The sequence below is a fragment of the Marmota monax genome, unplaced genomic scaffold (genome assembly GCF_021218885.2).
Source record: "Marmota monax isolate L192 unplaced genomic scaffold, Marmota_monax_Labrador192_F-V1.1 WCK01_AAM20220418_F8-fsc00037, whole genome shotgun sequence".
Lineage (NCBI taxonomy): Eukaryota > Metazoa > Chordata > Mammalia > Rodentia > Sciuridae > Marmota > Marmota monax.
The window spans coordinates 10,979,405-11,004,707 of NW_026693245.1; positions in this window are offsets into that span (position 1 = coordinate 10,979,405).

Sequence of the window (25,303 nt, forward strand, 5' to 3'; positions counted from 1 at the left end):
GGTCTGTGCACTTGAAGTTGAAGAAAATTGAACAATTTGCAGGCCCAGGTGAGCTCCAGGAATTGGTCTTAGCTACCGTGGTGTTTACTTTTTCTCTCAAATGTTTTTCTTGCTGATAACAAGTGTTCATTGATATTTAGCCAATGACTCAAGAGAACCCCCTTTCAGATATTTGAGCCTTTTTCTCTATGTAGCTTTCTGTTTTCAGAGATTCTCTCCTGTCAATTCTAGAAATCACATCTTCCCTGAACTCAGATATTTTCGTGCTAACCTCCAGAAGACTGCTTATCTCTGTTTGGATTCCTCTCCCTGCACTAGAGTCTTGAAATCGCCTTGGGCAAATGAAGACAAGACTCATTTCTTTCTTTTATTTTCCCTCTCCAATGTCAAAAGTCCTGATCTCTTTTTTTATTCCCTCCATGTCTAAAGTTATTGTTTTCATAGCTCATAATTATTCATCGCTTGCAGGTAATTTCATCCCCTTTATTCATTGTTAGTCAGAAGCAGAAGTTAATAATTTTATATATATATTTACATGAATAAATGTTGATTCTTAAGGTCATAAGTTCATAAGTTCAGGGCTTATGGTTTAGTTCTTGTTTTAAATGTCTTACTGGTTAATTTTTATTTCTAATTGCAACTCAGATATCTCAATCTTAACATTCTTCCCAAACTAAACTTTTAATTTCCACACCCTCACCTTGATGTTCATCCATTGGTTCTTACCATTTTAGTATATGGCATGAACATCCATCCAGCAGCGTGGGACAAGAACCTGGAAGTTCATCAACTCATCCCTGTCCTTCAAATCTCATGCTCAGCTTACAAACAGTCCTATCAATTTGATTTCTAAGATATGCCCACATGTATTCCGTTCTTGTCATGCTCACTGACAACAATTTGACCATCAACTGTCTTCTTCTCATAACTTCTATGATTTCTTTTCTTCTCTTCCTTCTATTTATTCTATATACAACAGCAAGAGTAACATCCTCTCAAATGTAAATGGAATTATATCATTATCCTACTTAAGACAGTCCATGGCTTCCTTTGCATTCAGAAAAACTTTCAGACTCCTCACTACAGTCCATGAGGCCCCAGAAACTCTAACTGCTGTCTGTCTCATCAGCTTCATGCCTCATCACTATCACTGTTGTTCACTAAGTGCTGACCACACAGTCCTCCCTGCAGCTGCTGTGTCCTGTCAAGGCCTTTGCACATGAACTTTCTTTCTTGGATTGCACTTTCCCTACTATCCCTGTGGTACTGTCTTCTCCTTAGTATCATAGCTCATCCACCACCTTCTCTGGGATGTCTTCCATGACCATGCTATTTAAAAATTGCACCTAATGCATTTTGGTATTTCAGTTCTTTGTTTCCTTCATGAAATTATCAATCCCTTATTGTAATTTTTCAATTTTAATTGTTTGCATTTCTTCCCATTAAACTATAATCTCTACAAGGAGACCGACAGGGATCTACCTGCCAGTGTTGCTTATTGTTGGCCTTTTGACACCTACCAAAGTGCTTGGCTCTGTCCTTGTCCAGGCTTTCTGCCTAGTGGAAATTTCCAAACAGCAAAACTTAAAGGAGGAGAAGCCAAATACAAGGAAAATGTTACTTCACTGACTTGAGGAGATAGATATCTTAGTTTATGGAACCTGAGGTTACTAAAATTGCTTAATTGAAATAATCGATTTATTAGGTCAACATGGAGATGATAAAATAGGTGAGAAAAGGATGAATTAATATATCTGGAAGGACTCTACATGGTAGCTTTATACAAAGCAGAAGTGGGCATAGAACGGTAGAACAACATTAAATATTGGCAGTGTCTGTCTTAATAGTCAGTACATAATTGGTGAATCAGTGAAAAAACAGCCCCCATCAACAAAGGACGCTTCCTCTTCAAATGGGGAAGATGCTCTGGACAATTCATTTTACTTCACCCTCAGGTCATGGGAATTCAGTTTAGTGTGTCTTATTGTGACTGATTGTAGAGTGAACAAGGCTGTCTAAAATACTAAAAGCAAAAGTGTTCTCTTTACTTCTAACTACATTTCCCCTTTTCTCTAAAAGTGAAGGGCTTTATCTAGTGTCAAAACTACCACTCTTGGTTGGGAACATAGCTCAGTGGTCGGGTGCTTGCCTAGCATATGGAAGGCCCTAGATTTGATCCCAGCAACACAAAAACACAATAAAACCATCCTTCTCACTACCATTCCACAGATGAATCTAGAATTCAGGGTGTTCAGGAATCCTGATGTTCCTTCAGGAATTTCTGTGTTATTCTTAGGATAGGGTGTAGAAACTGCATCATCTCTATCCCATCCCATAATCATGCATGTGTCTGTTAAAGCAGTAGCCCATGGAAAGTGGGAGGTTTGCAATGATAAAGCAAACAAAAAGGTCTTCCTAGTAAACATCAGCTTTATTCCTTCTTTTCATAATAGTATCTCTAAAACAGTCAACATTAATGTTACTTCTTGTTTTGAAATAAGTTATTCCTGATCCTTCTAGTTTCTTCCTGTTTCTTGAAAAATGAGACAATATTATATATTTGACACCCATGATATTCCAGATACTAGAGTCTTTACTATTATATATTTGCACTTGCATATAATTTTCATAAAAACCTAAGAAATAGTTATTATTGGTTACAATAATTTTGTACATCAAAAAATGAAGTTCAGAGAAATTAAATAACTTCTTTATGTTCACACAGAAGATAACTGGTGAAGGTAGGGTTGGAACCCAGCTCTCTTCCAAACCATTGAACAGAAAGTTCATTAATTCTAGAAAACTGTTTGCGACTCCAGTATGAAGCAATCTTGACATGGTACATGTGGTCTTTGTGTGACAGGGCCTGGTCCAATGATCACAGTTCTGCACACTATTTGGAGAGGACAGTCAAGTTCTTGCCATGCACATGCCCTTTGGGGTTTAGAGACAGATGTTCTCAGTTTGTCTGCAACCAATTGTATTTACATACATCAGCTTTGTTCATTTTTCTCTTTCTTTTTCTTGCTTTTGGACAAAACAACATGAGATACTCTTCATCAAAATGTTTACTTTTTTAAAACCATCAGAATTTTTACTGTTTTAAAACCAACAGAATTTTCAGAATTTGATTCACAGATTACCACAATCCCCATTGTGGATTCTAGAACATAGGTGAGAAATGGCCCTTATAATTATTTAACAAATATTTGGGGAGCATCTATGGAGACTTAGGCACAATTCTAAACATAAGGGGTGTCGATGTGAAGTGAGAACCCAGAGTCATTGAGCAAGGAGGAAAAACAAACAATTATGTCATAAAATAATATTTCAGAGATGACAAGTGCCATAAAACAAAACAAAACAAAAACAACAATAACAAACAGGGCTATGTATTAGTAGATTACTAGGGAGGAATTAGTTTATATTAGATAATCAGGGAAAGTTGAGTGTTTACATGAGCAACAAGCTTGATCTGTCTGAGGCACATGAGGAAATTGAGATACGTGAGGATCGAGTAAATTATCCATGTGCAGGCCAATAAACTTAATGGCTCAGTTAGAACTGGAGTCTACGTTCTTCAAATTATTTTCCTTTCTTCCTCTTTTAGACTTTCCTTTTTTTTTTTTTTTTGGTACTGGGGATTGAACTAAGGGGTACTCAACCAATGAGCCACATCCCCACCCTATTTTGTATTTTATTTAGAGACAGGGTCTCACTGAGTTGCTTAGTGCCTCGCTTTTGCTGAGGCTGGCTTTGAACTCACAGTCCTCCTGCCTCAGCCTCCCGAGCTCCTGGGATTACAGGCATGCGCCCAGCCAAACTTTGCTTTGTGATGAATTGAGTTTTCTATTTCAAAATTGTATAGAATAGTCTGGTCCTTTTACATGATTCTTAGGATAATTTGCAGATTCACCATAATAAAGCTTGTGAAATTTTTATTGGCATTAAATTGGATTTATTGATTAATTTGTGCATCATTTTCATCTTTACCTTATTGAGTTTTCCCATCATAATGATTGTGTATCTCTTACTGTATGAAGGTCACCTTAAATATTTCAATGATATCTATATTTTCTTCTTAAAATTCTTATGCGTGCTTTGTTATACTTATTCCTAGACATGTTACAGTTTGGATTGGTAATTGGAAATTGCACATATTTTTTTAAAGTACATTTCAAATTATTAGTACTGGTACACAGCATTGAGGTAAATTGATGTTACATATTTATCTTTTATCCTCCCAGTAAACTTGCTGAAATTCTGAAGTGTTAACAGTTTGACTGAAGTTTGTCATTTTCAGAAGTTACCTTTTATTTATTTTTCCATTCTTTCTTTTTCTTAATTAATCTTGATTCAGATTGGTCTGTCCTCTTTACAGTTATCTGTCTTTGGATATCATTGGCCTTATAAACATATGTTCTGAGGATCTGTCTTTGTCTTTAACACATTAACATTTATTGTGGCTATCTGTATTGGCATTTCTCTCTAGAAGCTGGGTGGTAGACTAGTTGACATTGCAGACTTTGGGTTCTGGGCTTTTTATATTCCAGTTTAGTCTCCATCATTTACTAACTTCAGCAGATGAGCAAGTTACTTAACCTCCCTATACTCCACTTTTCTCATCTGTAAGATAAGGAGAGTAAAACAGGAGGGAAATCAGTAGAGTGAAGAAAGGGGACAGAGGGACAGAGAGGATGGATAGGAAAAGAAAGGAACTGCAGAATGAAACTGACCAAATGATGCTATGTACATATATGAATATACCACAGTGAATTCCACCTTTATATAAATATACCACAGTGAATTCCACCTTTATATGAATATACCACAGTGAATTCCACCTTTATGTATATCTATAAAGCACCAATTAAAAAAACCCTATAAATAAATAGAACGAATTACAGCAGAGTATAGGAAGGAGAACAGGGGCAGGGAGGAGGAGAGGGGAAGAGGAAGTACTGGGCACTTAAGTGAAATAAATTATATTCCATGCATGTATGATTTTATCAAAAGAACGCCAATATCATATATAAGTATAATGCACTAATAAACATTTTAAAATAAAATAGTATTAATGATATAGTACTTACTAGACTGGGTTGTTATAGGAAATAAATGAAGCAATATATGCAAAATGCTTAGAGCAGTACCAGGGTCTGAAGTACTATGTAATTGTCAGCTATTGTCAATAATTCTTTTTCCTTCTAGTTTTTTCTTTTGCTCTTCTGCTTTTCTACATTTCATTGAAATTATTTTATTTATTCCTTCTTTCCCCACCTACTCACGTAACAAAGATTGGAATTTATTTTCTATTCCCCCCCCCCGAGATAATAACTCCTTTGAATATTCTTTACTTAGAACATTAAAACACTTATCATCTCTCCTGTCTCTTATGACATTTTGTCAAGCATTTTTGTACTATTTTTTTATCCACCAGATTAGTTGTTATGTTTACTCTTATGCAGTCCATGCACACTTAGATTTATCAAAATCACTGCTAATTTCATTGCTTATCTCTTTTCTAGTATCCCACTCCTTTATGTGTTAAATTTCCATCTTTTGGATACACATAATTTGATATTTCTTTCGTAGTGTGTCCTCCTGGTGATAAATATTCTCTCAGGTTTCTTTTTTTATTTGCAAACATCTTAATTTCACCCTTACTCATAAATGATAATTTACCTGGTCAGATAATTCTATGCACAACCATTTTCTCAGCATTTTGAAATATCCCTTGTCATTTACCTTCTGCTGTTGTCATTGAGAAGCCTGATGTCAGTCTAATTCTTATTCCTTTTAGGTTATCTGCCTTCCCTCTCAGCTTATGTTTGGTGTTCTACACTTGTACTGTAGGTGTTAATCCATGATAATTTATCCTTTTTTCTTTTTATTGATACTTAGTGTGCTTCTTAATCTAAGAAATATATCTTAATTGACAATTACTTGGTGTTTGGTGCCACTTTCTGGGGCTCACCTTATAATCTTTGTTTTAATATTTTCAGTTATTCTTCTTTCCTAATGCCCCCTGCTATACTCTATCCTAGTCTGCACAAAAGAACAAACACTCAGGATTTATTTCATTAATTTGTCCATCACCAGATACACTGTCTTGTAATGTGCAACTTGTGACCCTAGCTAGATGCTGAACTTTCTGGGTCAGTTTGCTATGCCTTATAGGTCTTTGGGGAATGGTGTCTCAGAGATCAGTTACAGACTACCTTGGATTGAATCCTTGCTCTATCACCTATTTTTGATGTCTGTTTTAGTCAGCTTTTTCACTGCTGTGAGACCTGACAAGATAAATTACAGGAAGAAAAGTTTATTTGAGGGCTCACAGTTTCAGAGGTCTCAGTTCATAGATGGCTGACTCCATTCTTAGGAGCATGAGATGTGTTAGAATGTCATGGCAAAATTGTGTGGTGGAGGAAAGCAGCTGGGAACATGGCACTAGGAGCAGAGAGAGCGCTCCCCTCAATAAGGACAAAATATAAAAGGCATGTCCCCAAGGACTTACCTCCTCCAGCCACACCTCACCTGCCTACAATTACCACCCAGTTAATCCCTACAGGGGATTAATACACTGATTAGGTTAAGATTCTCATAACTAGATCATTTTACTTCTAAATTTTCTTCCATCCTCTCATATATGAGTGTTTGGGGGATACCTCATAGCTAAACGGTAACAGTGTTTCAGGACCATTATACAGCTTCTCCGTGGTATAATGGAGACATGAATTGTACCTACCTGAGAGAGTACTTGGGTATCTATCCAGCACTGCATGAATGTTAGCTATTAAACTGTTTTCTGTAGAGCAAAACTGTTAAATAACCTTGATCACAAAAATATGTGGATTTTCTAAAAAGAACAAATGAAAAATATGTGAATTTGGGCTGAATTTTGAAAAAAGGGTAAACTTCAATTTTAAATAGGACGAAGAAAAAAAAGAAGGAGGGAAATAACAAAGGAGGTATTAAGCGGGGGAATAGCATGCAGATAAGTGCAGAAGTTGTAAAGTACGGACTACACTTGATAAATGTTGGGGATGGTGCCTGAGCCCTACCCCCATGTCCTCTCAGCACTCTGATGGCTGTCCCTAAGGTTCACTCCCTATTGTAGCACTTGGTAACTCTCTCTTGATCTGGACTCTGGGCTGTGGAATCCATGCCCTTAGAAGCAATCCTCAGCCAATGATGGATTGGGTGGTAAATAATCTAGCTTCCTACCTTGAGATGTGATTAGTGAGTTGTGTTCTACCCTCTCTTCCAAATTCCCCCTGGAACTGATCACCATTATCTTCTAAGGTTACTTGTTGGACAAGGCATCCTGCTTAAGGTTCTTCATCTTCCTGGTCTCACTTGACTAAGCTGCTGCCCATGCTTTGTTATGTCTTCCCAAATAGACTGCCTACTCTTAAAATTTTTAGAGTTCTCTTTGGACCAAGGGCTTGACATAAGATGGAGTTCTGTGCAGTTAGAGTATTTGGAGGATAGACCATGGCAGACAAGAAGACGGTATCAAAGTAAATGAGTTAGGAAGGCACATTTGTGAACATTATCAAGAAGACTGCCTCAAAAAGCAAATATATGAAGTATTTCTTTACCACAACCTTCACAAGGTCATTTTCTCATCCAAATTTTAAAAATTCATATAAATACTTATTCTTTTTTTCTTTTCCTCCTCTGATAAGTACATCTCCTTATAACATCTTACAAATATCCACATTTTATGGAGTCAATGTGGCAACTAAGGTAATTCTGGACAAAGTTAACCTGACCATAGGGTTATTTTAGATGGTGTCTGGAAAGGGTCCTTGTTGGGTTTTTCTAATCTCCACACAAAAATGGTACCCATTATCATGTATGTCACCGGTATGATATTCAAGTAAATGAAAATATATTTTTCCCATTTCCTACTCTTTCACACTATTTACTTGTTTGGGGAAAAGTTAAAGAGGAAAAATACATTCCTCCCCTCCTCCCACTTTTCAATATTCTAAAATGCACCTGTTACATTTAAATGAAAACAAAAATTTTAAATAGGATTTTCAGGTGCCAGAAGATTGGATTTTCTTAATTTTATATCCAACTGTCTCTAGATAATTATCTCTTTTGTTCTTCCATAGCTTTATGTCAAACTCCTGATAAGCCTGCAAAAACAAGATATGTTTGAAAGACTTTCACTCTATTTCCTGCTTCTGAAGTGTAAATGCTTTAATTGTTTAAAGCTCTCTGAGGTTTCCTTCCAAAGGGCAGACAAGAGATTGCAATTCTTCTCATGAAAACTCTCTCTGGCCCAGAACAAAGTTTGTGATTTAATGAGATAGATTTTAAACAATACAACAGCAACCTGGTAGGTATTTAAGAACAAAACTTTTGATAAAGCTTCTAAGTTTTTCTAAGCGTCTTTAATCTTTTTTAGATGAAGTCAGTTGTTAGGTGAGTATTCACTTTGAACTGATGTGTACTGTCTCAGATTTTAAAAGCATGTTTTCTTGCAGGTAAAATTTTTACCTTCCACATTGTTTTCTTACTTGGAAGAAATGTAGGACTTTCCAAAGAAGAGGATAGACCAGTGCCTTCCTGTGATATAATAGATTTATATATCAGTGTTTAAAGCATAGTCAAGCCTACAATCATATGGACTAATGGTTGGAAGGGCTAGGCTTTCTATTCCAACTAGATAAATTAAGAATAAGATGAATTAAGAATAAATTATAATAAATTATAATTTATAATAAATTATAAATTAGGAATCTAAGACTTAGGTGGTTCTATGGGATACACATGACCACCATGCAGATTAGTATTGGTGGAAGTAATAGTTCTCTTGACTCCTGGTTCAGTGGTCTCTGCATTTATAAACGAGCTCACATTTCTTAAATATTGCCTAGGAGAGTTCCTTTAGTCTGGCTGGATAGAAAGAAAAAATGAAATTATTCAGTTTATCCCCTATGTTATACAAGACAGCACTTAAAACACAAAGTAATATAGATATTGTTCACTATCTGAACTCTTGCCCTCCAAACATAGTAACTGAATAGATTCAGATGAAATTTTTAAGATAGGGTTATAGGTTATTCAACTTTTCATTAGTATAATGAAATATCAGAGACTGCTAAGTTTATAAAGAGAAAAGGTTTATTTTTGATCAGTGTTTTGGAGTTTCCAAGATCAGATGGTTCCATTGGTTTGGCCTCTTTTGAGGGTGACAGATAGTGGCATATCATGGTGGGAACATGTGTAGGAACAAGCAGTCACTTCTCCAACAGGAGCAGAGATAAAAGAGAAGGAGAGAAGCCAGGCTTATTCCTTTTTATAACAACCCTCTCTTACGGACTACCAAATGGTCATGTGAGAAATACCTTTTACCCCCAATAAATTAAGGACCTTTTATTTGGCTCCGTTCTCAAAAGTTCAACTACCTAGCAACAGCGCCACACTGTGTAACAAACCTCTAATCATAATGGACCCTTGGGGGGGACACTCAAACCACAACAAACCATAGCAGGCTGGTAGACACGGGTTGCTGTCCATACTCCTACCACTTGATGCTCTAAATGCAGAAATCAAATAACCATACATTCACTCACTCTCTGAACTTACTTTCCTAATCCTTCCTCATATGCTCAATAGATTCAATAATGAACATGACTTATACTTGCAACAATATAAACCTGGGAAGATTATACATCCCACTAATCATAGAATGTCTGGGTTTTAAGGAGTACCAAAGACCACCTAGTTCAAATATCAAGCTTTCTAAAGAAAATATTTCATAACTACTGCATTTGATCCAATTGGCTTTCCTGGTCATGGGGAACCACAGACCATCATCCTGAAGCTCTAGGATGCTGATCATTGGTATACACTGAGGTTGACTTGGGTGACCCATACCTATTACTGACTACCTTCATGACACTGGTAGTCATAATTTATATCAATTTTACATCAGTGAATCAAAGGTCATTTTAGTCCTATTTTACTGGATTTATTCATCTTCTCTGCTCTCTTGACTTTTGTGTTACCACATTCTTGGATCTCTCTAAAATTATCTGATGGTTTCTCCTGCTTCATTTGTTTCTCACCTCTTTGGATATTAATGTTTTTAGTTGTCAGGGTTCTGTTATTTTTTTAACTTCTCTTCTATGTAATACTCCTATATGTCTAAAACTTACTTAATATATATTTGATCAAGGTATTAAATCGTTTCACTACCTAATAAACAAATACTTCCATTTATTCCTAAGGTCTTCTGTCATTCAAATGCTGATATCTCAAAAATCTGTGTCTTGGTAATCTGAACTCACTTATATATATATTATGCTTGACCTTCATTTGTATGTCATCTACAATTTAATAACTCATTATGCAGAATGAACTCATCTCCAGTGGTCTCTATCTCAACTGGTAGACCTAGTTATTTCCTTAAGTTAGGAACTATTTACACTCCTTTTTGTCCTGATCCTTTACCAACTTCTGTCCAATCTATTATCAAATTCTGCCAATGCTTTTTCTTAGAAGTCCTCCCATTTGTTTTGTTCTACATCCTTATCTTTTATCATCCTTAGCCAGACTTCCATCATTTCTCCTTCTAGCTAATTCAAGAGCCTCTTGTTTTGCATTCTTACTTTTAGATATGCTCCCCTCAAATCTTGTCCTCTGTGTAGATACCAGGTCAATTTCTAAACCACAAATGTGGTTCTATTAGTCTTTTGCATCTCTGTTTTCAATGGCTTTCCATAGTGCAGCAGTTAGCTTGGCCCACAGGGCTATCCCTGTGGCACCATGTGGCCTGAATCCTAACCCAGAAACCACAACACTTTTTTTTTCATGCCTTCATTGCCACTGTAGCTCTCTTATCTTCCCATATTCTACATATTCCTATTCATTTTTTATGCATGAGCCCTGGAAGCTTCCTCAGTTGGATTGATGTGAAATCTTCTCCAGTTATTTTTATCTTCAGTGATGGTGTTATTTTATAATTACTTTTTTTTTAACCTACCTGTCTCTTCTCACAGAACAGGAATCTTTACCTGTAGACAATGCATCCTTTTAATTTATTTTTCCAGGACCTGAATGAATTAATGTTTGAAACACAACAGAACCTCAGAAAATATCTCAGACATGAATGCTAGTGAGAGAGGAGACTTTTGTTAGCCTTCCTTTTCTAAATCCTCAAGACTCTATCCTAGCAGCATTGGAGGTTGGGTGATGTTCTTTGGGAGCTTATTACTAGTATGATCTGTGATCTATCATATTTATAGGCAGTGGAACAAGGGGAATATAGAATGATAATTCCATGTGTATTCTTATTTACCCTGATAAAAATCACAGTTCCATCCATTTAGCTGCATAAATATTTTTGAAATGTATTCACTATTTTTAGTTTGGACTACAAATTGCTTACTCGGATGTCTGAGCAGCCTCTCCCTAACTGGCTTCCTTGCCTTAAGTCTAGTCTCTCCCAATCTATTTCCCACACAGAATGTAACCACAATAATTTTTCCCAGATGCTAAAATTCCTTATTGGGTTCCAAAACTCTTAGACAAAAATACAAGCTCCATAAGACCACTTGTAACAATACTTCTTACAACCCAGCCCTTGTCTGCTTCTCCAGCCTCATGGCTCACCATGCTATCCTGGACCACCTGGGCTCCTGTTAGACTGAATGGCTTTTGGTCCATCAAATCTACCTTATTCCACATACTTCTAGAGTTTCAGATTTTCTTGGGACATTCTTCCTTTTTACCTTCATTCTCATTTCCTATCTAAATCTTAATTATAATTCAGGTAATAGTGTAGGTATTATTATTATTTTTTTTTACAAAGTCTTTCTGATGTCTAAATCCAGGTAAGGAATCCTTTATCTTTCCTCTAGCACCTAGTTCAAGAACTTGCACAAATTGAATATTATTGAATAATTGAATGAACTTGTACATGAAATATAATTTTATATTATCCACTGGATGTCATCTTTCCATGCTTCAGAGAAGTTATAGGATCAAGGTAACTAGAACTCTGGATTAAAAAAAAAAGAAAAGAAAATTTTACTAGTTACACATGAGACTACTCCAGATAGTTCAGTGTTTGTTATTACTTTTCAGGTGTACAATAAAGAACTTGGGATCTATGAAATCTTAGTCCTTTCCAGTTCTGACAGCTCATCTGAATTTCTGGGTTCCCATAAGAAGGAAGGCTGTTCTCAAAATGAATTACTAACGAGGGAAATTTGGTGGCTGCTGAAGTTACAGTAGAAAAAACTCATTTGTGCTTCTGTGAGGAGGGAAGTCCCTCTGCCATGTCAAAATGAGTGGTACCTCTAAGTCACTGGCAATGATCTGACACACCAGAAATAGATTTCTGGAACTATCATGGAATTTGGATCTGGTTCCATGACAAGTGTGGGTCCAGGAAGACAAGCTTTTAAGTATTGTTGTCAGGCACTTTATCTTCTTGTGGGTTATAAGGGTGACATTTATTAGTGATTCAGCAAGGATGCCCTATTTTTAGGCCTGAAGTAATAGTGCAACATTTCAGAGAATGGGAGACAGGGGAGGAAGGGATACCAGTTCAAATGAGTCTCTTTTTATTTATGAATTCTGTGTTGATTAATTTTACATTGACCGTATTTCATTTGGGACTTAAAATAGATCAGACCTCCTTCTTAGATCCCTCATGAGTCAAAAGAGACCAAAATAAGGTTTTAGGTATGTATCACCAAATAGTGGGTGTGTAATGTTTGGGGTTTTGCTTAGTATTAATACAGAGTGTAGAAAAATATATCATTCCTTCCTTGCAAGTGAGTCAAAGACTTAGGGGTATATCCTTAAGAAACTTGCCTTGTCTCCTGTTACTCTTATAGAGAAATAACTATAGCCTGACCAGTTATTTCTCATGTATAACATTGGCCATAAGAAGATCCAGGCAGGAGAATGGATCACTATGTCGGGATGAATCACTACCTCTCGTGAAAATTGGAGAACTTAACTTCTATGATCACTCATCTTCTGAGTTCAGGAGATCTGTAAGAGTGAAGACTCATCTCTAAATAAATTCTAATGAGGCCAGTTTGGTGACTGATCAAGCCACATACAAACTTTTTTCTTATGTTGTGTCAGTAGTGTTACTTGTGACAAATATGTTATTACTGGCATATTTTGATATTTGATAACTAGAGTTTTTTCAGATGAAAACTAAACCCTATAGTTAAGAATAATTTATTATATATTTTAAAACAGAAGATAGGATTTTAAATGTTTCTAACACAAAGGAATGATAAATGCTCGAGGCAATACATATGCTGATTATCCTGATTTGATCATTTCATATCATGTATGCATTAACATATCACATTCTAGACCATAAATGTGTATACATATTATTTGCCAGTTAGATATAAAAAATACAAATAAGCTGGGCATGTTGTGCATGCTTGCAATCTCGGAGGCTGAGACAGGAGGATTGCAAGTTTGAGGCCAGTCTCAGCAATTTAATGAGAATGTCTCTCAAAATAAAAAATAACAAGAGGACTGAGAATGTAGGTTAGTGGTAAATCACTCCTGGACTCAATCTAATAATAATAATAATAATAATAATAATAATAATAATAATAATACTCTAAGAATACATATTTATATAAACCCAAACTAAGAGTGACAAGAACTGGACTCCTCCTTAAATAGAGTAACTTTGAGTCAATTATTTCAAATATTTGAGCCTTAATTTCTTCATCTTTAAAATGAGAGTAATATGAAACAGGCACAGAGGTTAGGAAAATATGCCACATGGGTTGAAGGAAGATTGATTTGAAGATTAAAGAAAGTACTTCATGTATTGCATTGAGCTTTTGTTTATGCTAAAGTGGTGCACAAACAAATCTTAGTTCATCCTCCCACATGGCCGTGGTGGTGTGGATGTTAAAAGGAAACTGTTACTCTATTATAGAGAAATAACTGTCACCTGCATAGTGGTGAAGTGCAATCAAGCCTTAATGAAAGTGCATAATAAGTGAGGCCCAATCCTATCGGGAAGCTTAAAGATGTGTATATCTGCATGCTTTTCAGGGAAGAGTTTGTTAACTGAACTTAACCATGGTATTCACTTTAAAAACCCCTGCTGACTTCCCTAATCTTTAGAGATGAACTCATCCTCTTTATTCACATTTTTTTTCTTGTGATTGTTAAACTCCCTTGTCACAGTCCTCAAACATCACCATGGTGCTTTGCTCTTTTCTTCTCACACCACACAGGCATCATCGTCATCACCAATTTCTTTAACAACATTTGTTGAAGTCCACTGTTACACAAGGCAGCACGTTCGGCAATGCAGGTAACACCTTTGGTTATATGCTAGGGTGTCTCTTCCTGGAGTCCTTTACCCTTTGAAGACCTTAGAGATGCCATAAATTCACATTAAAATTTATTTAAAACTCATAGGCTTCTCTCTCACTTGGAATCCACAGTTTAGGATGTGCACAAATATCCTTATGGACCAAGGTATGCTTCTTGACCGTTTTTGTCCTGTTACCTTGAGAGAAAATGTGACTCTCTGAAATGCCATGGAAATGGATGGATTATGCCGCTGATGATACCGAATTTGAATATCTTTTTGGAGGACGAAAAGGATTTGAGCAGTAGAAGCTCTTACAAAGAAAAGAGATTATTTTAGTTTTTCACATCCTCTCAGCATGAATGAAATAAATTCCAACATAGCCATCTATTATTTCATAGGAGTGCTGAGCATTCATTTTTTTTTTTTACTTCTTATCATTTACAATTCATGGCTCAGGAGGTAGTCTTGAAATTCACATTATTTATCACTGTTGCATGTGGAGAATAACAAGCAGTTTGCAATATTAAATAATTCATAGAACTCTTAAATGGACACCCAGGCCTGGCTGTGACACAGTGAAGCCAGTTCTTAATATTCAAAAACTAGGTGGGTGTTGATCACTAAAATTTTAAATAGCCTTATTTTTGTAAAAGTTTTTAAAATAATTAATTGTATTTTTAAAAAAATAAATGAAAATCTTTAGCTTTACTAAAATAATTACAATTTAAAATTTGATAATCATAAGTTAAAACTTGTTTTGCCCCATGATTTTGCTAATTTTGAACATTAGATGAAAAATATATTTGAAAATATATGAAAAAGAAGTTTCACATACTTATGTTTACTTTCATCTGCACTTTTGACAAAAACATTCAAATTTTGAAAACTTTACATGTGATTAGACTTTTGATTCTTTAGATCACTGATGTCATAGAACAAAAATTGTAAAAAACATCTGGATCAAGAAAGATGATCAAGTGTGTATTTGTTGAAAAAATACATAGCAGTTTATTTCTTATGCATGTTTTTTTCTTTTACTCATCCAAACATTACTAATCCATGAATGGAACACTTGGATCTATACAATAATAAGTAAACTTCATGGCTTTTCAAATTTTGTTCTCTCATATCAACGTAACTCATATATTTTCAGTTTTGTCATTTAAAGGTAAATTTGTCAAGAAGAGGGTAGTGAGTATATATTAAATTATCATCTGAGAGTCTCACTTAATAATTTTTACATGGTTAAACATATGACATTTGGACTTTCATCTGTGGTCTTCCTAGTCCCTGCAAATGACCATGAAGACACAGGGTCTCATCCCCAGGGAGCTTCTTGTCCACATCCCCCCTTCCCAGCTTCCCTCTGAGTTTCTAACAAGCCTCATTTCCAATTCCACTCCCACTGTGTTCACTGAATTCACCTTTTAAAGGGTCTATAACTCCAGTGGGGATACCATGCTTTATTAATATTTGAAATCCTTATAGTATCTTACACATAATAAGGGCTTAATAAATAATTGTCAATTGAACTGAGTTAAAAGAAAAAATAAATAAAAGAGAAGTGCTGTCTGTCAACAGAAGAAGGTCATTTAAATGCCATTGCCTCTGTGAAAAGTGCCTTAGAGATCATCCACCACGATTTCCTGAAATATAAAGTGGCAGGCTGCTGTTCTACAGCAGGACAGGAAACTAGAAACGATTAGCGATCAGGTAGTCTTATTTGCTATAGATCTCTTCAGAAAACATTTGAAATGAATTCTCAACCTTAGGTATATTGTTCAAAACTGAAAGTTTAATCAATGTCTCTTGCTTTCTGGCTATAAGATCACTTATTAATTTTTTTTTAAAGAAACAGTATGTAGCTTTACTTTCACAATATGAACCCAGCTTCTTTTCTACAATCTATCATTAAATGAAATGAATGTACTGGGAAAAGCCAGAGGAAGCTTTAGAGCAGTTGCAGTTTCTATGGGCAGTAAGACCAAATGCTGGATGGTTAGAGAACAGACTTTGAAAAATCCTTTTGTGACTGATTCTGTTTCCTGCTGAATATGTATTAGAAGTATTAGTTTGGAAACTGCTGTGTGAAGAAAAGAAGCTAGGAAACTATTACAACTGTGTTCCATTGCTCAAAAGATGAAAAAAAATGTCATCTTTCCATCTCTTAAGACAACCATATGTTATTTCTTTATTATTTTCCTCACTCCAAGACTGAAGGTCAAACATGATCTCAATGATATTTTTGAAATATTCTAAGTTTAAGCTGGAGAAAAATTGCTACTCAATCTTTAAGAAAGGTATCATGTGAATATAAAATAAAAACAAAAACAAAGGGTCATATTTTAATATAAGATTAGCTATTCTTGTTCAGGAAGAACAGTAGATTACATGCATGACTATTAGCTCTAATTTTTAAAATTGTGTCTGGGAAAAAACTGTTTGAAAAGGCCACCATGGGAGCTGGAAAGAGATGGAAAGGAAAGATTTTAGTTTGGAATTCTTTGTGTGGGTGTGTGCATGGATGGTGGGGTGTATTTCAATTGAAAAGGTTTTATTTAATTAGAACTCTCCCCTCACCCTCCCTCCCCCCCCCCCCACACACACAAACACACACACACAGCCCAGAGTCTACATAGTTCTCATTGATTCCCCTTTTCTTTAACTTTCTGCATCAGGATTTTTGGAAGAAGATATTAGTGTTGGTCAGTGAACTGAAAGAGAAAAGAAAAGAAAAAGAATGAATATAGTTGAAGCTTCTTTCCTGGTCCAAAGAAGAGGAGGAAAGAGCTCATACAGGGAGTATGTGAGCTGCAGCTTAGATAATATACATATTGTGCCAAGAACTACTGGAACTTTGAAAGTTTTAAAAATTATTTTTAATAAAAACCTTGAAATTCATTTATAACTCTTGTTTTCAAGACTCAATTGCATTGGGAAATTCAGGTCTAACTTATAATCACATAGTTATTTTATATCAGGTTCTACCCAGTTATTATTTTAAGTGGATTCCTAAATCCCCTTCCCTGACTTCAGTGGCTGGTTCCCACTGTCCCTGCAAATAAACAGGAGGCAAGCAACTGGATCTTCTCACATTCTCAATGTACATAGAGAGATCTTTATCTTCCATAAAGATATTATTTATCTTCATCTTTCAGTTCCCATTCTGACTTGATTTTGAATCTTGCTGGCTCTACTCCTCTCCAAGAATTACTAAAGACCTCTACTGCTGGAGGAGGAAAGGGTAGGGGAAATCCTGGGGAATGATATTGATCAATTTTTTTAAAAAAGAGACCTCCCCTTCAGTGGCTCTTTAGTCAATCTAAAATTCCTAAAGAATATTTATAGATTAGACTTCCTTATATTCCATACCAAACTTGTTTATAAAAGTCATGCATGTGCTTGATCAAAAACCAAATATCTAAATTATCAGACATAGTCTGTGTCATTTAGCTAGGATCTGTGAGTCTTTGAAATACTTCAAAGAGGCAGTAGACAGACAAAAGCTATGCTCCTGAGTACTTATTTTTAAAATTTGTTTTTAGTTGTAGTTGGACACAATACTTTTATTTTGTTAATTTATTTTTATGTGGTACTGAGGATCAAACCCAGTGTCTCACACAAGCTAGGCGAGCACTTTTCCGCTGAGCCATAACCCTAGCCTGCCTGAGTACTTATTTACATTACAAGTTGAATCACAGTGTCCTTTGCAGGTGATAATTGGCATCTAAATGTATTCAGTTCATACACAGATATTTATTGTGTTCCTACTATGTAGTATGCATTGTTCCTGACACTGAACATATAGCTATGAAAGAGGCAGTCAAAACTCCTGCCTAAAAATAGACATTATTATTGCTGTGAGTATATATGTGACTGCATGACCAATGTAATTCTGCAACCTGTAAATTCAGAATAATGAGAAATTATATCCCATCTGATTCACATGTATGATATGTCAAGATCATTGTACTGCCATGTATAACTAATTAAAACAAATAAAAAAATTAGAAAAAAAAATTCCTGCCTATATGACATTTATCTTTTGGTGGGTGAAGTAGAGAGTTAACAAATTTTTCTGTCCTTACTTGGTGATGTTGCTTAGTAGGGAGAAAAAAAAAAGCCTGCACCACAAAGGCAGGTTAGAGAAGGAAAACTTCAAATAATGGGACAATTACAATTTTTAAAAGAGATTTCTGTTCCTCATGTTCATTGGCCTAGTATCTCCAATATGGCAATTTGAGAAACACATTCATTTCACTCTTATCTTATTTTGAAAATATTCTGATCAAACTTTTCTGCAACTCAGTTATCCACGTTTTCAATTAAAGAAGTATCTTAAAAAATGAATTAGAAGAACCTCGAGCAATGTCCTGGCCTAGTCTTCTGCAAAATCCTTTCTTAATTTTTATAAGGTAGAGTCATCTAGTAGCCAGTAAAATCTAATTGATTCAATAGCAGTACTCAACATTTGTTTTGCTGATTCAAAACAATTAGAAGGGTGAAATAACCTGACAGAACTTAACAATGTTAACCAATGGAACATATGCAAACTGGTAAATAGCCACTCCAACTGCTAGAGTGATGGATAAAATAGCATTCTAGGGCATTGTAGGAGAAAATCCGAGTTCCTATATAAGTTTAATTATTTTTATAGTGTCTGTTTACAATTTTTTTCCTATAAGCCTATTTATATAAAAGCAGGAAAAGCAAATATTTTTATGCATGCTCCTACAATCAATATGAGTTTGGCCAGACCTGCTGAGTTGGTTCTGTTCATAAATTTAAGGTAAAAGTATAATGCATTTCTTTTGCTATATTTCTCCTTTACCATGTAGGACTGGAAAGATTCCCTCTTTGGAGAGTTCATCTCCCACTGGTTGGTTTTTGTGCTGAGTGCTGTCGACTGCTCTGAAGTTGATCTCAGGGTTAGCAATGAATTCTGAGGTGGTTGAGTCACTTGGTGGACAATTGTCATGCAACATTGAAATGGTTGGTGGTTTCCTTGACCATGTCTGCCAACTAGAAATGCCAGAGATTCTATTGTGCTGACTTCAGTACTCATACCTCAAAAAAGGAGAGCAGGTCAGTTTCAAGTTGGAGAGGGCTTCTGTGCATGTCATGCAAAGCAGGTGGGAGGGCTTTGCAGGAACTGATCTGCATGTGAATTTTCAAAGAGGCATGCCATTGCCATTTTCCTTTCTTCAGCATCCTGGACCTTTCTCAAATAGAGAATGGACCCAGTGGGCCAAGTCTTACCTACCTTTCCATGTGTGAGACCCACTAGTATTCCTTAGAACATAAGATAAAAAATTAATGCATTGATTTCCATCACAAGTCTCACTTTTTTAAAAAAATATATTTTTATATGACAGCAGAATGCATTACAATTCTTATTACATATATAGAGCACAATTTTTCATATCTCTGGTTGTATACATAGTATCCACACCAATTCGTGTCTCCATACATGTACTTTGGATAGTAATGATCATCATATTCCACCATCATTAATTATCCCATGCCCTCTCCCTTTCCCTTCCCACCCCTCTGCCCTATCTAGGGTTCCTCTATTCCTCCCATGCTCCCCCTCCCTATCCCACTATGAATCAGCCTCCTTATATCAAAGAAAACATTTGGCATTTGTTTTTTTGGGATTGGCTAACTTCAGTTAGCATTATCTTCTCTAATTCCATCCATTTACCTGCAAGTGCCATGATTTTATTCTCTTTTATTGCTAAGTAATATTCCATTGTATATATATGCCACATTTTTTTTTATCCATTCATCTAGTGAAGAGCATCTAGGTTGGTTCCACAGTTTAGCTATTGTGAATTGTGCTGCTATAAACATTGATGTGGCTGTGTCCCTGTAGAATGCTGTTTTTAAGTCCTTTGGGTATAGATGGAGGAGAGGGACAGCTGGATCAAATGGTTATACTGTTGGTGGGACTCCAAATTGGTGCAGCCAATATGGAAAGCAGTATGGAGATTTCTTGGAAAATTGGGATTGGAACCACAAGTCTCACTTTTTAAAGACTTCTTAAATAAGACAAACCCATCCATCAGGAAAAGCCCTGCCTTTTAAGAATCATCACTATAGACCAGGAGTTCCTTGAGAACTGGCATTATCTTATTGATCACTGTATAATTGTTTTTGGCACTTAGTAGGAACTTAATAAATGCGTGTTAATTGAATAGATAAATGAGAAACATTTGTTGTGCTGCAGTTTTAAATGAGTATAGCTGTACAAGCTTGCCAGATCCTAGTGAAAAGAATGTGGTTGGCTTGCCGTTCATACTGCTCGTCTCGGTTTGGGATTCATATCAACTTGGATAACCCTAGTGTCCTCTGCAGGAGAGTGGCTGAAGAACTTCTCAGCAGAACGAGACTGCTGTTGTGCTGAGACCCTTCTTCTGCATGAAGACATTTTTATATGTGGGAGGAGAGTACTTCCTTTGCATGTCTGAGCTATAAAGCTCCCTATCACTGTCTCTAAACTCTTGTAAACAGTGTGAAAAAGAACAGCATGGAGCCCTCCTAAAGAAAGTCAGGACTACTTTGCATTTGTATTCCAGGGTAAGCAAGAGATTCACAAATTCTCCATCTCTGAAAATATTCCCATTTCTGCCTTAAAGAGCTGTACCAAGCACAGCTGAATAAACAAACAAACAAACAAACAAATAAATAACAGAGGTTTGTGCAGACAGGTTGGGGGAAACAGTGAGACTTGCCTCCCAGTGTAGAAGAATATGAAGCAATCTTCACTTCTGAGCCAAAGGCCTCATGCCAAACTTCAGCAGTGCTCTGAGCACCTGTCAGCTATGTGTTAGACACTGCATGACATTCTAAAGGACCTAATGCTTCCCCTTAATTGACTCCAGAAGGGACACAGAGCTTCTGTTACTTCATTTTTTTTCTTTCCTCCTTGTTTTATATCTAGCCTCAAGCCCTGACCCTAAAACCAAAATGCTACTGTGGTTATAAAACCAATAAATAAACCCACAGTGGAGAAAGGACAGGCCTACCTTAGTGAGGATCATTTCTTGCACCTGCGAGGTGCAAGTGTGAGTGTGCTCAGGGCACATGCTGTGGAATGTCTCCCTTGCAGCTTTGATAGCAGGGAAAGAAGGAAGCATTGTGAATCTGTGCATCACTTTTAAAATAAAAAACCTAAAAAACCATTTAAAAATCCATAATCTCTATTGTCATTAGGAAAGGTAATTGATTGTTCAAGTAGACCAACCCAACATTTTATTTGGTGTAAATTTTCTTCTTTGTTCTTTTTCAGAGGCACAAATACCAGTGTCTTTTGGTGGACTTTTAGCAAAAGGTAGAAATTAATACAATCAAATTTGCTTTCCTGTTCAGTGTTCATTTCCTGCCACATCTGTCATTTGTGATCAAGATTTGCTCTCTCACACTCTAGGTTAAACATCATTCAGAGGCAGATATTGATGTCCTGTTTTACTAGAAAGATATTGTGTGATCTCCTAGCCGCCTAGATAATGGAATTTCTGCCCCCCCCCCCTTTTTCCTTTTACCTTTGTGAGACAAAATGGTGCTTCTTGGATACAGGTTTCATTTCTGTGTTTTGTATTGAAGCATAATTGGCTGTCTCACTTACATTTTAAGGGAAACTAATCCCTGGCTAACTTTTAATAATACAACAGTGTAAGCAGAGGTGGTTATAATTCTAACTATTTCAGTATTATAGAGTTAAATAATTGTAGGTTTTCTCTACCACATATTCTCTCTCTCTTTCTTGTTCTGTGCCAGGTGTTAGTCTATGAACCCTGCATTAATTAATCATTTAGAAGTTAGGAAACCTGTAAAGGTTTGTACAGTAGGTAGTAATCACACCATTCAGGCCGTCTGTCTTCAGAAACAGTACTCTTAACCAGACACATAGAGGCCTTGTGGATGCAAAATCCTGGATCAGATATGTGATTTGCAAATATCCTCACCTAACCTCTGGCTTGTATTTTCATTTACCTACCAGAATTTTTCAAAGAGCAGCAGTTTTTAACTATGATGAAATCCAAATGATTAATGTCCTGTTTTATGGATTTTGTTTTTAAAAAAATATTTGATTAGGGGCTGGGGATGTGGCTCAAGTGGTAGCGCGCTCGCCTGGCATGCTTGGGGCACTGGGTTCGATCCTCAGCACCACATAAAAATAAAATGAAGATGCTGTATTCACCGAAAACTGAAAAATAAATATTAAAAAATTCTCTCTCTCTCTTAAAAAAATATTTGATTAAACTAAGATTACAATTTTTTTGTTTAGAAGTCACATGGTTTTAGGTTTTAAAATTAGGGCAATGATCCATTTTAAGTTAATTGTTTATATGGTGAGAAATATTCACTAAAGTTTATTTTATATTTATGGATATACAATTGTTTAAACATCATTTATTGAAGGGACTCTCGAGTTTCTACTAAATTGCTTTTGCACCTCTGTCAAAAATGACTTGTCAGTGTACATGAACAAACATGTCTCTATACTCTGTTCTGTTGCATTGCATTCCATTCATCTATTTGGCCATTTTTATGCCAATGAATTTTTTTAAAAAATTGTAGTTATATAATGATTCTCAAAATCAGGAGGTATTAACCTTTCAACTTTGTCCCTTTTCAAAGTTGGCTTGTCTATTTTAGATCTTTTCTATTTCCATATGAGTATTATAATAAGATTACCAATTTTTACAGAGATGGCTTTGATGATTTTATTGAATCTTTATTTGAAAAAAAAGACTTTAAACAATATTGCATCTTTTAACAAATGAATAATGTATATACCTCCATTTATTATACATTTTAAAATTTCTGTAAGTGGTGTTTTATAGTTTTGCATACCCTTTTTCCCAATTTTTATCAAGTATCTCATATATTTGATGCTACTGCAAATGGTTTTGTTTTTTAATGTGAATTCCTACTGTTCATTGCTAGTATATAGAAATGTAATTGACTTTTAGTATTGATCTTTTATTCTTTAACCTTCTTTAAAATTCATTTATCAATTCAGATAATTTTTGTATATAGCATTAGATTTTCTATGAAGATGATCATGTTATATAAAAAAGATTGTTTTTCTACCTTTTCAGGTTGGAAATCTTTCATTTCTTGTGCTTGTCTTATTGCAGGAGGTAGAATGTGGCAGTTGAATAGAATGTTGAATTTCTACTCTACTTATTGGAGATATCTTGTTTTAATCTTAGAGGAGATGATCCAGGATACTCCATAAATTATGATATATGCTACTAGGTGATTTTTCCCCACAGATCCAGACCCTTTCTCAGGTTAAGAAAATTAATCTTCAGTATTTCTTCATCTCATTCAAACTTTTAAATTTACTAGTATAAAGATGTTCATAAGATTCCTTTACTATCTTTGTAGTATCTGTAGAATTCATAGTGATGTTACTTTTCTTATTTCTAATATTAAAAGTCTGTATTTCTGTTTTTATTTTTAATAATTATAGCGAAAGATTTATAAATTTTATTAAATTTTTCAAAACACTAGTTTTTAATTTCATGAAATTTTTCAATTTTTTTGTTTCATTTTTCCCCCTGATATTTATTATTTCCCTTTTATAATTACTTCAGATTCAATTCACTTTTTCTTTTCCAGTATCTTAATGTAAAAAACTGAGGTTACTGATTTGAGGCTGTTCTTGTTTTTTTTTTTTTTTTCTAGTAAACATAGATGTTTTAGAACTATAAAATTTTCTGTAAGTACTGCTTTTAGAAGATTTCCATAAATTTTGATATATTTTGCTTATGCTTTTGTTCAGTTAAAAGTATTTCATATTTTTAGATATGATTTTTAGATATGACTTTGACTTATGGGTTATTTGAAATGTTAAAGTATCTACATATTTGGCAGTTATATGGAAATATTTCTGTTATGGATTTTCTAATTTAATTTCATTGTGGTTAGAAAGCATACTTTATATTACTGGTAACCTTTTATATTTATTGAGATATTTTAGGGCCCAAAATAAATTTAGTTTGATAAACGTTGCATATGTGGTTGAAAAGAATACATGTTGTATCCTATCTGTGGGTATTTTACTCTATAAACATTAATTAGATCAAGTTGTTTTGTTAATGTTGTTCTTTTCCATAGCTTTACTTTTTGTCTTCTTGTTCTAATTGATTATTGAGAGAAGGATATTGAAATATCTTTTAACTATTGTCTTCTATTTCTGGCAATATTCTTTGTTCTTGCACCTATTTCCCTAATATTGACACTCTAGCTTTTTAAAAAAATTAGTATTAACATGATATATATTTTCCATTCTTTGTTAGTTAACTTACTTGTGTTTTCATGTTTAAAATTTGTTTCTTGTAGGCAGCATATAATTGGCAACCCATTATATATTTTCAGAATATGGTCATGACTCAAATATTTTTCCTCGTGTGGAAAAGAAATCTACCAGTATGTGACTTCTACCCGGATTTTGTTCTTTTATCTCATAAATCAATCTAAAATTATTCTCTTCAAATGTTTGGGGATGGATATTTATTTTCATCTCTTTCAGGGCTTTCAATCTCTCATTGACTTGATCACTCTCTTCAGTGAGAGTTTCTATCTGTTTTTAACGTGTAGCTCCCAGAAATAAACATCATGATCTAGAAGTGATACACCTACCTATAATTGCAGATTACCTAAACCTTTCCAGCATCCAAGTCAGACTTTTGGTTTCTATTGAAATTCTGTCCAGCTAGGTCTCCCTAATCTGATGCTGAGACAATAGGTTTATTGTAATATGGGTGCAAGAAATTTACATTTCCATTTATTAAATTTCACCAACGGTATATCATTAACAATGGTTAGTGTATGGCTGTTTATAAGCACTTTCCCAGACATTATCTCGCTTAATCCTTCCAACATGTTGACTTTGGCCCATAGCTGCTGCTTGGCTTCTAAGATCACTCCCAGTTGACAATCTTTCCTCTACTC